Below are 12896 nucleotides of genomic sequence, written 5' to 3'. Positions count from 1 at the left end.
AAGCCAATCAGAGGTAGAGTTGGGCCGGTGTTATTTGTTATTTATTTTTGCTATAGTGCTTAACAAGCATTAGTTATTGATTGATTGATTGGAGGCTAGTCTCACTTTGTCCCATGGCAACATTAAAATAGTTTATATGTGTGTACATTGTTTCTGTTAATATTGTATTGTATTAAGTGTCCATTTCATTATAATATTCAGATTTACCATAAATAATTGAACATTTGAGCATTTAACAATTTATTTGAAAGTAACGCATTAGTTACTTTCTGAAGTAACTTTTATAATTTGTAACTAAAATATCTAATTTAGTTACTTTTTGGAAGAAATAACTAATTACTATTACTAATTACTTTTTAAAAGTAAGTTACCCAACACTGCTTCCTTCTAACTGAACTATATTTTTCTTTTCAAACATGCAGTCTTCAGCCCCAACCTACATGCAACAATTCACCAGATTTATTGTAGCATCCTCTGAAACAACAAAAAGCTTCTGCCAACTTTTTCAAATATGCAGTTGTGCTCTCCAGTATTTGTAAACAGACTTTGATGCGTAAAAAAATTGGCAGTGTTCCCCTTTATGGTACAGACCGTGAACTTATGTCCAGCTGGAGACTTTTCTTGCATGTCATTACCAATCTCTCTCTTGCTTTATATCTTGTCATCTGTTTAAACTGATAAATAAAAAGAAATGGATGCCCCACACCTGGATCACCAGAAAAGTGTTTAGGAATTGATTGCAGGGGGTCAACGATGCCCAAGGAAAGGAGACAGACGGGGGAGCGAGGAGCAGGAGGGGAAGTATATAAAGAGGGAAACTGAAGTACCATACTCATTGCAGATTGAGCTATCTTGTTTTTTTTTAAATTTTGAAAACATGGGAGAATTTAGTATGCACAACATAGAAATTAATCTGATGTACGAGCAGAAGAGGAAAGAGATCAAGATGGGGCAACTTTTGGTATGACAGCCCTTTGTTGGCAGATAATTGAATCTTATTAATATTGTCTTGTACATCTCTTCCCAGCTGCAATGTCTGAAGAAATACTGAGAATAAATGCTGACCCTGGTTAGAAAAACCAACAGAATACAAAAAATACTTGGATTATGCATGAACTATCAGTACTCTTATTTACCTTGTTATAATTAGAATTTGGTTTACACTAAAAAGAAATCACTGTGTCATCATTAAATCCTTATCACTTAATCAAATCTTAATCACTGTCTGCATGTCCAGATTGCATCCTGGATATGTTGCATACACCATCTTGCACTATATACAATGTTAGGATACAGGTTTGGGCACTGGACTAATTTTGTGCTTTACATAACACACTGCTGACAAATACAATTGTAAGTATAATGTATTTTAAATGGCTAGATTACCCATTTCAGATGCTGTATTATTTGAAATTTAACGCCCTCCTCTAAACCCTATTATCACAATCCAATCCAATCTGTGTGCCAAATGTTCTTGTCAATGATAACAATCCCAAATACAAGATGGTGGCTTTACAGACATTCTCTCATTAGTCGGGTGGGTAAAGCAGAAAATTCCTTAAATAATAACTGAAAACAAATCTAGATTATGTAATCCCAGATGGCCATGCATTTCATCTTTCAGGGTAAAAAAACACCCACCATCCTCGCAATCCGTTGTCTCAACTTTGCTGCAGGAGACAAATTCTCTTATAAAAGGAAAAACCTCCATAGGTAAAAGAATATATGATTATAAAATATTTCTTGTTTATTTGTTTGTTTTTAATTTAAGGGTAAGTTTACCCTGTGAGGATTTCTGACCACTAGTTGTTAGGTAGTGCAATGTTTTGATGCATAGGTTTGTGTATTACTTGTCTGTGTATCTGATGTACCTGCACACAATCAATGAGCTTGTAATATGTGATACACATTACATTTAGAGTGTTAGACTGCAGCGGGCGGACACAGTTTATGGGGGTACTGTGCTGTAATAAGTAGCAATAAAAATGAAATTGGTGAAGAAGAAGAAGGCTGTAAGTCCATGTACAGTAAATGCTATTTCAAAACAATGAGGCAAATGCAATACTGCATAGTAAAGAACCTCATCATGTCAACATCATGTTAACTAATCTATGATGTTAGCCAGCCAAAGTTATACTGTTCATTTATCATTACATTTTTCTAAATGCACAAATTGACATTGGCATGGCACTAGGGTTACAAACAGAACTTTTGAGCTGTAACTTCAAACTAAGGGGCCACCTTGAATAGTCAACAGCTATGAAATACAATAAACACTGCCAAGACCTAGTATAAAGAAGATGTATACTCTAAACTCTACACGTAGGTATACTCTATACTATAAATATGAGTTCAGTAATGAATCACGCTTGCATTTTTGGCCTGATAGAAAATGCTTCTAGTAGCCTATACACAATTTTGATGCAATTCAAATGTCAATCAAATGCCATGTTTTCGGGTTCCTCTGACCTGTTGACATTCCGAAAGCTTCAGTTGAGTTGCTTATTACAGGAACAGATGTTGATCATTTCTCATCTCTCAAATTACTTAAATGCATCCAAAATCATATTCGTAACAACATTTTTCCATCTCCGTCTCTACTAAAAGAAGTCAATATTAACAAACAAGGTCATGTATGAGAGTCTTGGTCATGATTCTTGTTGCTCTGACAACAACTCCAGTTACATTTTGAGCCAGCTTTGAAGAATGGAAATTCCAAGCTTTTGTCTAGTCATCAAAAATAGAATTAAACCAATTAATTTATTCTTGTATGAAGAACACAACCTTGGTGCTACGATAACAAGGTTCTGTGACACTGGTATATTTACATTTCATTATCAAATATCTAGTTAGATGTAGCTTGTACTTTGCGACCTGTACTAAAGATTTTTCTTTCTTTACAAAACCTATTGAACACAGAAACTGAATCATTAGCACTCACCTCTCTTTGATTTACTTTTCATTGGTCATTTAGTGCTGACCGTGCATTACCGTGCCCTCCAGTGCTACTCTGCTTAGCCAATGCTTCTTCAGAGAGGTGCTGTTTCCTTAGGATTTACACAAAGAAAGAAAAAGAAAAAAACTTTCCACTATTGGTTGAACATGACAGTGCTGCCAACTCTCACCCACTGAGTCTGAGATACACCAAAATGGCTTAGATCCCCCACTTTTGCTCTTTGCCTCTTGTACATGGAGAGAATCGCAAAATAGGGGACTGCAGTATTTTATTTGAAAAGAACTATAACTATGTTCCCAATGAATAAAAACACATACCTTAGTCTTGTCCCTTTAAGTATCACTGATGCCTGTCCTCTTGCCATATTGACAAGCAATTATTTAAAATAATTGCTTACTTTACTATTTTGTCAAAACATTTAAAGTAAGTAAGTAATATTTGTATTTGTGAAACTGAAATGGTTAGATATTCAATTGGTGTACAGCGACTTTTAAAAAAAAAATTTTTATTGTTTTGCATGAAAATGCATGAATATATTAAAATCCGTAAGCCATTAAAATAAGACAGAAACACAGACCTCTTCAAAGCAAGGCACAGTATGTATTATCCCTGTTTTCAGGAGGATAGCCCTTTTTTAGTAGGTTTTGTCATTCCCTGTAAAGTAATGATGAAGGGAGAGGGGGGGGCGGGGGGGGGGTAGCTCTTTGAAGGGCTGGAGATATGCTTCACCCTTAAGATAAAACACACAGGCTCTAAAATGATTTGTTGCATGGGGCTGCAGTTGTGTTAGGTCTGAAAGAGATTTTAAGAGCCACAAAATATTATGCATATCCTGTAAATCTTGGATACTGTACATCATGCACGTTTTGTTAGAAGCTTGTTTGAATTCAACACCTCTCCTCTTCTTCTTTTTTTGAATTAGTAATAAATCATGACTCTTTTCTGATTACTGCAAGCAGCAGACAGAGGCACACTCCGTTTTGATAGGGGCCTTTGTGAACATGCGTTTTCAAACATATTCCAGTAGATGGCAATGGTACTCTGTTTGGAAAAACTGCATTGGCCAACTTCATATATAAGACCCTTAATACAGCCGGGACATTGAGGGTCAGATTTCAGTTTGTAAAAGCATTAACAATGACTCCCCTTAAAACAGGAATAGATAAAGATTATGCATACTAAGAGTACATGTACGTATACGTTGTATGTATACGTTAGATAGATAGATAGCGATACAGATAGATATATCTAAATCCTTTACTGTTTCCGTCCTACAATATCGTCTTCGAGAAAGAGTGTAATTATATTGTGATGATTATGTTTAGAAATATAACATACTTGATTGTGAATGACCGTACATCCATGTGCATGGCATGTCACTTCCGGCTGCCATCTTCGTTTCATTGAAGAAACTTTGGGATTTTTTTCGGCAGCAGACGAAATATTTTTCGAGACAGTGGGACCGTATTTAATACATCCATGAGTGAAGCAGAACAGAAGCATGGATGTATAACATTAGAGTCGACAAGGGACCAGACAATGTGTTTACAACCGCGGTGAGTGTCAAACTACCTCTGACGTTTATTTTTTAAGAAGTGGCCAAACTCTGACTGATATGAGTTACACGCATACCTATAACGTTACAGTCCATGGTTACACGCGGCATAACGTCAGATTTTGTTATATATATTATATATATATATAACATTCATATAAATATATATATGACCATATATATATATATATATATATATATATATATATATATATATATATATATATATATATATATATATATATATATATATATAATAGATATACATAGCTAGAAATAGCTTGAACAATTTATAGTTATATACGGTACCACCACCCTGAAACTTAGCTACGTCAGTTAACGTTAGCTTAATGGTAAACTAGCTAACAGTTACCCAGTTACAATTGCAAAAGGGTATACAAAAAACAGAGAAGACTGATGCGTTTATATGTTATAACTTAAACTGTACCTACTATAAGTATTAAAACTGTTGTTACCGATTCATAACTTATCTAGCTAGCTAGTTAGTTACATTAACGGGACTGTGGGATATTATAATTAGCCTAAAGTATCATGGGTTAACGTTAGCCCGCTACTTAATAGTTGACCAGTTAAAGGCCCCCTCCACTAAAAACAAACGTTTATGTCCCTTAAAAAGTCTGACCTTGACTATGCTGACTTGATCTGTGAAAAGCTTGTCACTAGTGAAGTGTTTTCACATTTCTTAAACGTTACGGAAGGGGGTGATCCCTTCAATTAATTTAAGAACAATGGCAGTTACAAACAACACATACAAGTACACATACTCACACAAAAAAAATACAAAAACGAGTCATATCCCAGGAAGTCTGCAAGGTCTAATCAAAAAGCAGTCCAATTCATGGCATTACTTACAGTTAGAAGAGTTCCAATATCATGCAGTCACGTGCTGACACAAGTGTTGAGTATATCTGCACAGTCTTCAGAACTACTGAAGGGGGAGATGTCTTTCCTTGGCAGTTGGAGTCAAGCATGATCACGTGATATTGCGATTGGTAGTGCCACAATTTTTAATACCGTTCAAATTAAGCCATTAATTACACATATATTTGTCAATAAAAAAAGAAGAAAATCCCAAGAAGAAAGACACAGTTTGTCGTAGTAGCTACCAGGGGTGTGTCGATACATTGATCCTGATTGATATATTGATTAAAATGACTAATGGTTATCATTGATGCAAAGGAGAAATATTGATAAATATTGTCTATAACATGCACTTTTATTTTGAAATACCTCATATTTTATGATAAAAAAGAATAGTTTGTTGTCATTCAAGTGTCTAGAAAAGCTTAGTAACAATGGCCAAATCATAATCTAGTTGCTTTTTGTTGACAGAAATGTAAATAATTGTTCTAAATGGAATATCTTCTCATTTTGATCGCAGCCCCCTGAATTTAATCAATCAAAAAATCGTAGTGTGGCAGCAAATATATTGCATCGTTATCTAAAGAATAAACATAATATTGTATAGGAATAAAGCTTGTGATTGACACTATGTTAACAGTGAACTGCATATTTCACTAACTTATGTCACCTTGCCTGCTTGTGAGCTAGCTATCTTAGCCATGTTAGTCTTAGCCTCCCTGTATCTCCCCGATCATTTTTACACCTTTCTTTTGTTTTCGTCATCCAAGCCATGCACTGTACAGCGCGTAGCCTGCACCCAGACGCCCCTGCTTTGGTTTAGAAATACTACCTATTTTTGAGGCCTTGCGTAGTCCTGAGCAATATATTAATATTATATCAATATAGATATTTGAGACTAGATATCGTCTTAGATTGTGGGTATCGTAATATGGCATACGTGTTGTCTTTTCCAGTCTTTAAAGGTTGAAGCACAGCAGAGTGATGTCTTTCTTTTTAATTAACAGACTGTTCTAGCTGGTCTATTATTTGCCTTTACCTACTTAGTCATTATATCCACAATACTGATGGTTATTTATCACAAATCTCATTATGTGAACACACTAATAGTCAACCCAACAAAAACCTGAGTGTATGTTGATCTTAAATTGATCATTTTCTCAGAAGGGAGTAATTAATCTATGTTGAACTTTAATAATTATTTTTTTATGATAATTTAACTCTGCTTTTCCCTGGATGCTACTTTGCCATTCAACACTGAACTAACTTGCTAGAATGCTGCCTTTTTAATATGGCTGCTACATACAATATGTGAGGCAATAGGTTGTAACTTTGTTGTAAGTGTGTTTCACCCAAGTTGAAACCTTTTCAACTAAAGTGAATGTTTTTTTAACCTCAATTCAGGGTTTGCCTTACTCTGCCTCTAAAATTAGCTTAATGTAAATTTTAAACATATTTGAAACACTTGCCACATACTTCACATTTGACATACATCACTTACTTCTTTTTACTTGACAGTGAGGAGGTCAGCTGGGGGGTATATAGCTCTATGATATTACCCCAGACCTCACTTGTCTGGAGTAATATCATTATAGTGCCTGCCTTGTAGCCACTATAATCAAGTAGTGCAGTGGCAGAGACAAGATATATTTGGTTTGCAAAGATGTATAAACAAAGAAAAGACTCACATTTAAGAAGCTGGTACCCACAAATGTTGACATTTTGCTTTTAAATAGTTTTAAAATACATTTTCTAAAGAATAAATGATTACAGTAATTGACTAATAGTTTAATCTGTGCTGTTAAGCAGTGCCCACAATCATATTTCTATGTTTGGGGGAGAAATGGTAATATCTGATTCTAATAAAATTCAGTATTGAGGATTTCATACACCATTTAAGCTCGAATCTCTTTCTCTCTGTGTGTAAGATGGGGTGTTACCCCGCATGACCTCTTACTTTAATCTTAATAGGCTAATTAAATGATGGTAAGTGGTGCAGTCAGTTGGTCTCATTACCGTAAACTAATACATCAGATCTGGTACTGTATGTAATGTTTTTAAATTACACAGCATTTAAGAATTTGTGTCATGAGATGAATTTGAAAAGTGACATTCATTTTTACTGATCTATTTCTTGATCGTTTTTTCAATCATTACATTTTCGTCACATTAATGAGAAATGCACTTTCCAGAGCAATGTCCACTTTACAGTAGAACACAAGGTTGCATTTAGACTTCAACTTAATTCATGTTAATCTCCCTCCATTTAAAAAAACAATTATTATAAACAAGGTATTTAAAAGTCCTTAAAAAGTGGGCGCCCACTTGTTATTTTAAGTTGCTATTGTTACTGGTTTTAAATTTATTTGAGTGCAGCAAATCCTTCATTTAAGGAATAGATACTGTGGAGAGAAAGCATTTTGCTGTTTTGTCTCAGAACTAAATGTTATGTCCTTTTTCCCTTGCCAGGAGAAGATAATTCTCTTTTAGATTGCTATAATGCTGCTTCCTGGTCTACCCAACATGGCTCCATATTCTGATTATATATATTTTGTCATTGTTGTATTGTGGTGCAGGTCACGGCAAGATTTGATCCATCCCAAAACAAACGTTCAGGATGTTGACAGAGGTGTGTTCATGAGACCACTAGGGGGAACCCAATCCATCATCATATGGCATAATTGACTGCAGTCTACTTTGAGCTGTGGGTGCAGTATAAGATGGGGAAACTGTATCCTGCAGGGCCAGTCACAATAAAAGCAACCTCTTTAATGTAATGCAATACCAACTAATGCAAACCAAGGCCTTAGTTAATTACCCCAGATTTGAATGTTGCCTAGACTTGAACAAAAAGTGACATTATTTTAGTTTTTATTTTGTAGCTATAATATTGGATTATTACATTGTACAGCTGTTGCTTTTATTCTGTCAAACCCTGAAGGTGACATCAATGTCATTCATTGATAGTAGGCAAATGGATGTGGATGTTGCACTTGAGATTGATATGTTGAGTGTGTGGAGTCTATTAGAGTGAATGATTTTGATCTTCTTTTGAATGTTTTAAAGGACATTGCACAATGTATAATCTCACTCTCAAAATGCAAATTCCAATGTTTTAGAGTATCTCTATGTCCTTTACCCATTGGGTTGGTTAGGATTATGCTGGTTGCAGTCACCAGGTTTTAGGGTGTGTTCCAGGTAATCTGTTAATCACTGGATAAAAGCAGTCATGGCTTGGCTGAATCCTTGAAACATCGAAATAATTTTAGCTAGACCCCGACGGTGAAGAATTCATATTTTCTTAGCTGTATCTACAAATTCAGAGTCATAGATAACCTCTGTGTGCCTTCCATGATTGATGTGTTTAGGAAGGCTTTGGTATACATGAGACGCTGCTGAGACTGACATTGAACAGATGACGCAGGATAGAAGTAGAAAATTCATTGGTCTGGCTCATCTCAAGATGCAGCTCTGCATAAAAGTGTGAAATAACCTTGACAAAAAAGCACTGGACACAAGGAAAAAAAAATCAACATTTTGTGCTACTGCTTGAAAATGTATTACTTAGACAAAGACAAAATAGAAGTCTAAAAGCTACAGAGCTACGGAGTTTCTGTAAGAAAATAGGACAGTTTCATTCTGCTGCTGGTTTGGACCCTTTGGGCAAATATTGCTCACGGGTCTGTCTGGGGATTGTGTTACTCTGCATGATGTCATGTACCGCAGCACCCAGCTGCACAGGTGCAGACCTGTCCTGCCTATGACTTTGTTGTTGATTTACTCCTTTTTTTCTCAGAACAGCCATTGCCTTAAACCTTAATGCAATATTTACGATGTGCACAGTGTCAGGGACGTTCTTCAACTACACACGCATTGGGGTAATGAACCGGGCTTGTGAACCCACCTGCAACAAAGTACGTTAGGCCATATAGGGCTTTGTCTGCTAACACTCCCACACTCTGGAACAGTCTACCACTCCATGTTCGCTCTGCCCTGTACCTTCCCACGTTCAAAAAGCTCTTCAAAACATTTCTTTTTACTAAGTTCTTTGACCCCTAACCCCCATGAAAGGCGCTATATGAATCCAAGTTGTTGTTGTTGTTGTTTTTGTTGTTGTTATATCCACTCTAACCATTGAAAGTATTGTTACAAAACCTTAAATCATGAATAATTAACTGAATATCTTTGGGTTTTGGACTGCTGGTTGGATAAATCTAGTTAATATTAAAGAAACATGCAACTGTTTGTTGAAATATGGCTTATAACGGTCTCCCCTAGCTGTAGAAAGGTGGGCCAACACATTTTTTGTCTCAGTGCATGCATTGTTTTGTAGTCCAGTGCAACACCAGCAGCGCCGCCGCTAGTTAGCTTAGCGTAGTGAATGGAATCCTCTGTTGCCGGTTAGTATGTTGTGAGTAAAAATGAGCCAACAAAAAACAACAACTTACTTCTTGTGGCCTGCGTATTCCCAACAAGTACAAAGAGCAATGCAGATTAAGACTAGACAATGTCCTATGCAGATATTGATTTGGGACTATATTGGGGGGAAGTAAGCTAGAGCCAAAGCACTGCTCAAGTGTGTGAAGCCGCTGGGATGAGGATCAGCACCTCTAAATCTGAGGCCATGGTTCTCAGCAGGAAACCAATGGAGTGCCTACTCCATGTAGGGAATGAGTCCTTACCCCAAGTGAAGGAGTTTAAATACTTCGGGGCCTTGTTTGTGACTGAGGGGACAATGGAGCAGGAGATTGGTCGGAGAATCGAAGCAGCGGGTGCGGTATTACATTCAATTAATCGCACCATTGTGACAAAAAGAGAGCTGAGACAGAAGGCAAAGCTCTCAATCTACCGGTCAGTTTTCGTTTCTACCCTCACCTATGGTCATGAAGGCTGGGTCATGACCGAAAGAACGAGATCCAGGGGACAAGCGGCCGAAATGGGTTTTAGGTAGAGCCAATGCTCTTTTGCGTTGAACGGAGCCAGTTGAGGTAGTTTGGGCATCTGGTAAGGATGCCTCCTGGGCGCCTCCCTAGGGAGGTGTTCCAGGTAAGTCCAGCTGGGAGGAGGCCTCGGGGAAGACCCAGGACTAGGTGGAGGCATTATATTTCCAACCTGGCCTGGGAACGCCTCAGGATTCCCCAATCGGAGCTGGTTAATGTGGCTCGGGAAAGGGAAGTTTGGTGTCCCCTGCCGGAGCTACTCCCCTGCTACCCAATACCAGACTAGCTGACAAAGATGGATGGCTTGATTGTTGACAAAGCACAGCCCTGGGGGAGGCCAACCCTCAACTGAAACGAGTCTGACTTACTGTCGAGAACTTGGACCCAGCTCTCGCTTTGGTCATTAAAAGATCGGATGGCCCTGAGAATGGACCCCATCACCCTATGCTCCCACAGCACCTTCCACAGCACCTTCCACAGTACCTCCCGGGGGACCCGATCGTGCCTTCTCCAGATCCACAAAACACATGTTGACCGATTGGGCACACTCCCAGGCTCCCTCCAGGATCCTTGCAAAAGTGAAGAGCTGGTCAGCTGTTCCACGGCCAGGATGGAATCAGCATTTTTCCTCTTCAACCCAAGGTTCGACTATCGGCCAAACCCTCCTTTCCATCACATTGGAGTAGATTTTACCAGGGAGGCTGTTAAGTGGGATACCCCTAATTTGCAAACACCCTCTGGTCCCCCTTTTTGAAAGGGGGAACTACCTCCCTCGTCTGTCAGTCCTTTGGCACTGTCCCAAACCTCCATGCAATGTTGAAGAGGCATTACATCCAAGACCATATATTAGTGGCCTATTAAAAAAAAAAAAAAAGTTGGTTTTGGTCTTTAAATGAAATTTGCTAAACGATAACAATTCAGAATGAACGGGCCATTTGCCATGCTTTGGTTAATTTATCAGCTGTGATTATGTAATAATAATTTTAAAGCATACCAAGTACATAGCTAAGCATATTGCCGCTTGGTTTAATTCCATAAAAGCTTTGAGTGTTCATGGTCTTTGCCTGAGTTTAAGTATAGACACAAACATTTTATTGATCTAGTGCTAAAAATCCCCTTTGCTACACTAGATTTGATTTACTGGTTCTCTTTAGCATTGACGTTTGTCTTTTTTCTCCCCTTGGTTTTAAACACGGGTCTTGGTTTTATCGTTCCAGGCTTTGACTTGACTTCTGTGGTGACAAGCCAAGTAACAGACACTGAGCTTTTGTCTCCACCCTTCTGATTTAATCTAGCACCTGTTTGCTATGCAAAGCCTCAAGAAGGGCTCTTTGATATAGGGGTGTGTGTGTGTGTGTGTGTGTGTGTGTGTGTGTGTGTGTGTGTGTGTGTGTGCGTGTGTGTGCGGGCAAATCTGATGCTATCGGTTTGATACACTAACTGATCTGTGCTCCAAGGGTGGCCATGAGTACTTGATTTTTTTATTTCCTAAGATAGTATAGAAGCTATATGGATAATTTCAAATTGGATCACACTGTTACAGCTGTTTGTGAGTCAGACCATGACCTGAAAATAATAAATAATAAATCAAAGAGCTACTGGCGGCTTTAAATCGAGTTTGTCTGAAAACATCAAACAAATCTTGTATCTTTTTACAATGTATGAAGATTTGTATATAGTCTAATTATAAAAAAGTCTAATGGCTTGATCTAAATAAAGGATTAATGAGTTTAATAAGAGACATAATTTCGTCAAGTAGTGAGCAGTTACAATTGCTCTCATAACTGCGTTCCTATAACTTCCTCCTAAATGTTCAAACTTAAATTCTTATTACATCAGTGTTGCCCATAACAAGGGCCGCAGTACAAGCAAATTGACTGGATCACACTGTTACAGCTGTTTGTTAGTCAGACCATGACCTGAAAAGAATAAATAAATCAAAGAGCTACTTTGAGTTACTTACGTTGTGTAATCTGGATGAAGTGTTTCTTTGTTTCATTTGTTTTTGTGGTTTGTGTGCTTTTCATTTTGTATCGTTTTTCATTTGAGTCGCGTTTATGTATTTGGTTGTGTTGTGTGTATTTGCACTGCGTTTATGGATTTGGTTGCGTTGTGTGTATGTGCAGTGTGTTTGCTGAATGCTGCACATGGGTTGTCAAATTAATGAAGTTGTTTTCCTAATTTCCATGTTCCATGATTTTTTATGTGTCCAAAATCCACAACCACATATTAAAGGCAGATATCTTTTGTACTTTGTCTTTGGTTTTACTTTGTCCTGTGAAACTGAAAAACTCCATCACATAGGCCCTTTAGGTAACTGATAGTCAATAGGCCAATGTGCAATGTGTGATGCTGTGCTGCAGGCATAATTCTTTGCTTTGATAAGGTATTCAGTTACTTCAGCATATATCAGTTTCAGTTTTTGACATGTATCCTTGGTAAAATTCCCCTTTTCTCTTCATGGTCATTGCTTTTCATCTAAAGTTGTTGTGGTGGGGCCCGGCTGACCGTGAGTCTGTCCTTTTTATTTTTTTGTGTTTTTGTTTTTTCTTTCTGCCTTTTG

At 37.5% G+C, this 12896-nt stretch overlaps 2 protein-coding genes across 2 annotated transcripts in view; one reads left to right on the top strand and one right to left on the bottom strand.

The window, feature by feature from the left end:
* The window catches only part of znf710a (zinc finger protein 710a), a 28709-nt gene extending 23222 nt beyond the window's left edge, over nucleotides 1-5487 (bottom strand). The window contains exons 1-2 of the mRNA XM_034878250.1: nucleotides 5385-5487; nucleotides 2942-3047 (exon numbers count right to left, since the gene is read on the bottom strand). The gene's annotated coding sequence lies outside the window, so the exon portion shown is untranslated. The remainder of the gene's footprint in view (nucleotides 1-2941; nucleotides 3048-5384) is intronic.
* sema4ba (sema domain, immunoglobulin domain (Ig), transmembrane domain (TM) and short cytoplasmic domain, (semaphorin) 4Ba) overlaps nucleotides 4317-12896 on the top strand; it is a 72973-nt gene continuing 64393 nt past the window's right edge. The window contains exon 1 of the mRNA XM_034878246.1: nucleotides 4317-4512. The gene's annotated coding sequence lies outside the window, so the exon portion shown is untranslated. The remainder of the gene's footprint in view (nucleotides 4513-12896) is intronic.

The sequence above is a fragment of the Etheostoma cragini genome, chromosome 8, assembly GCF_013103735.1.
Source record: "Etheostoma cragini isolate CJK2018 chromosome 8, CSU_Ecrag_1.0, whole genome shotgun sequence".
Classification (NCBI taxonomy): Eukaryota; Metazoa; Chordata; class Actinopteri; order Perciformes; family Percidae; genus Etheostoma; species Etheostoma cragini.
Note: the sequence above shows the minus strand (reverse complement) of the source record. Positions and strands in the feature narration are given on the sequence as shown.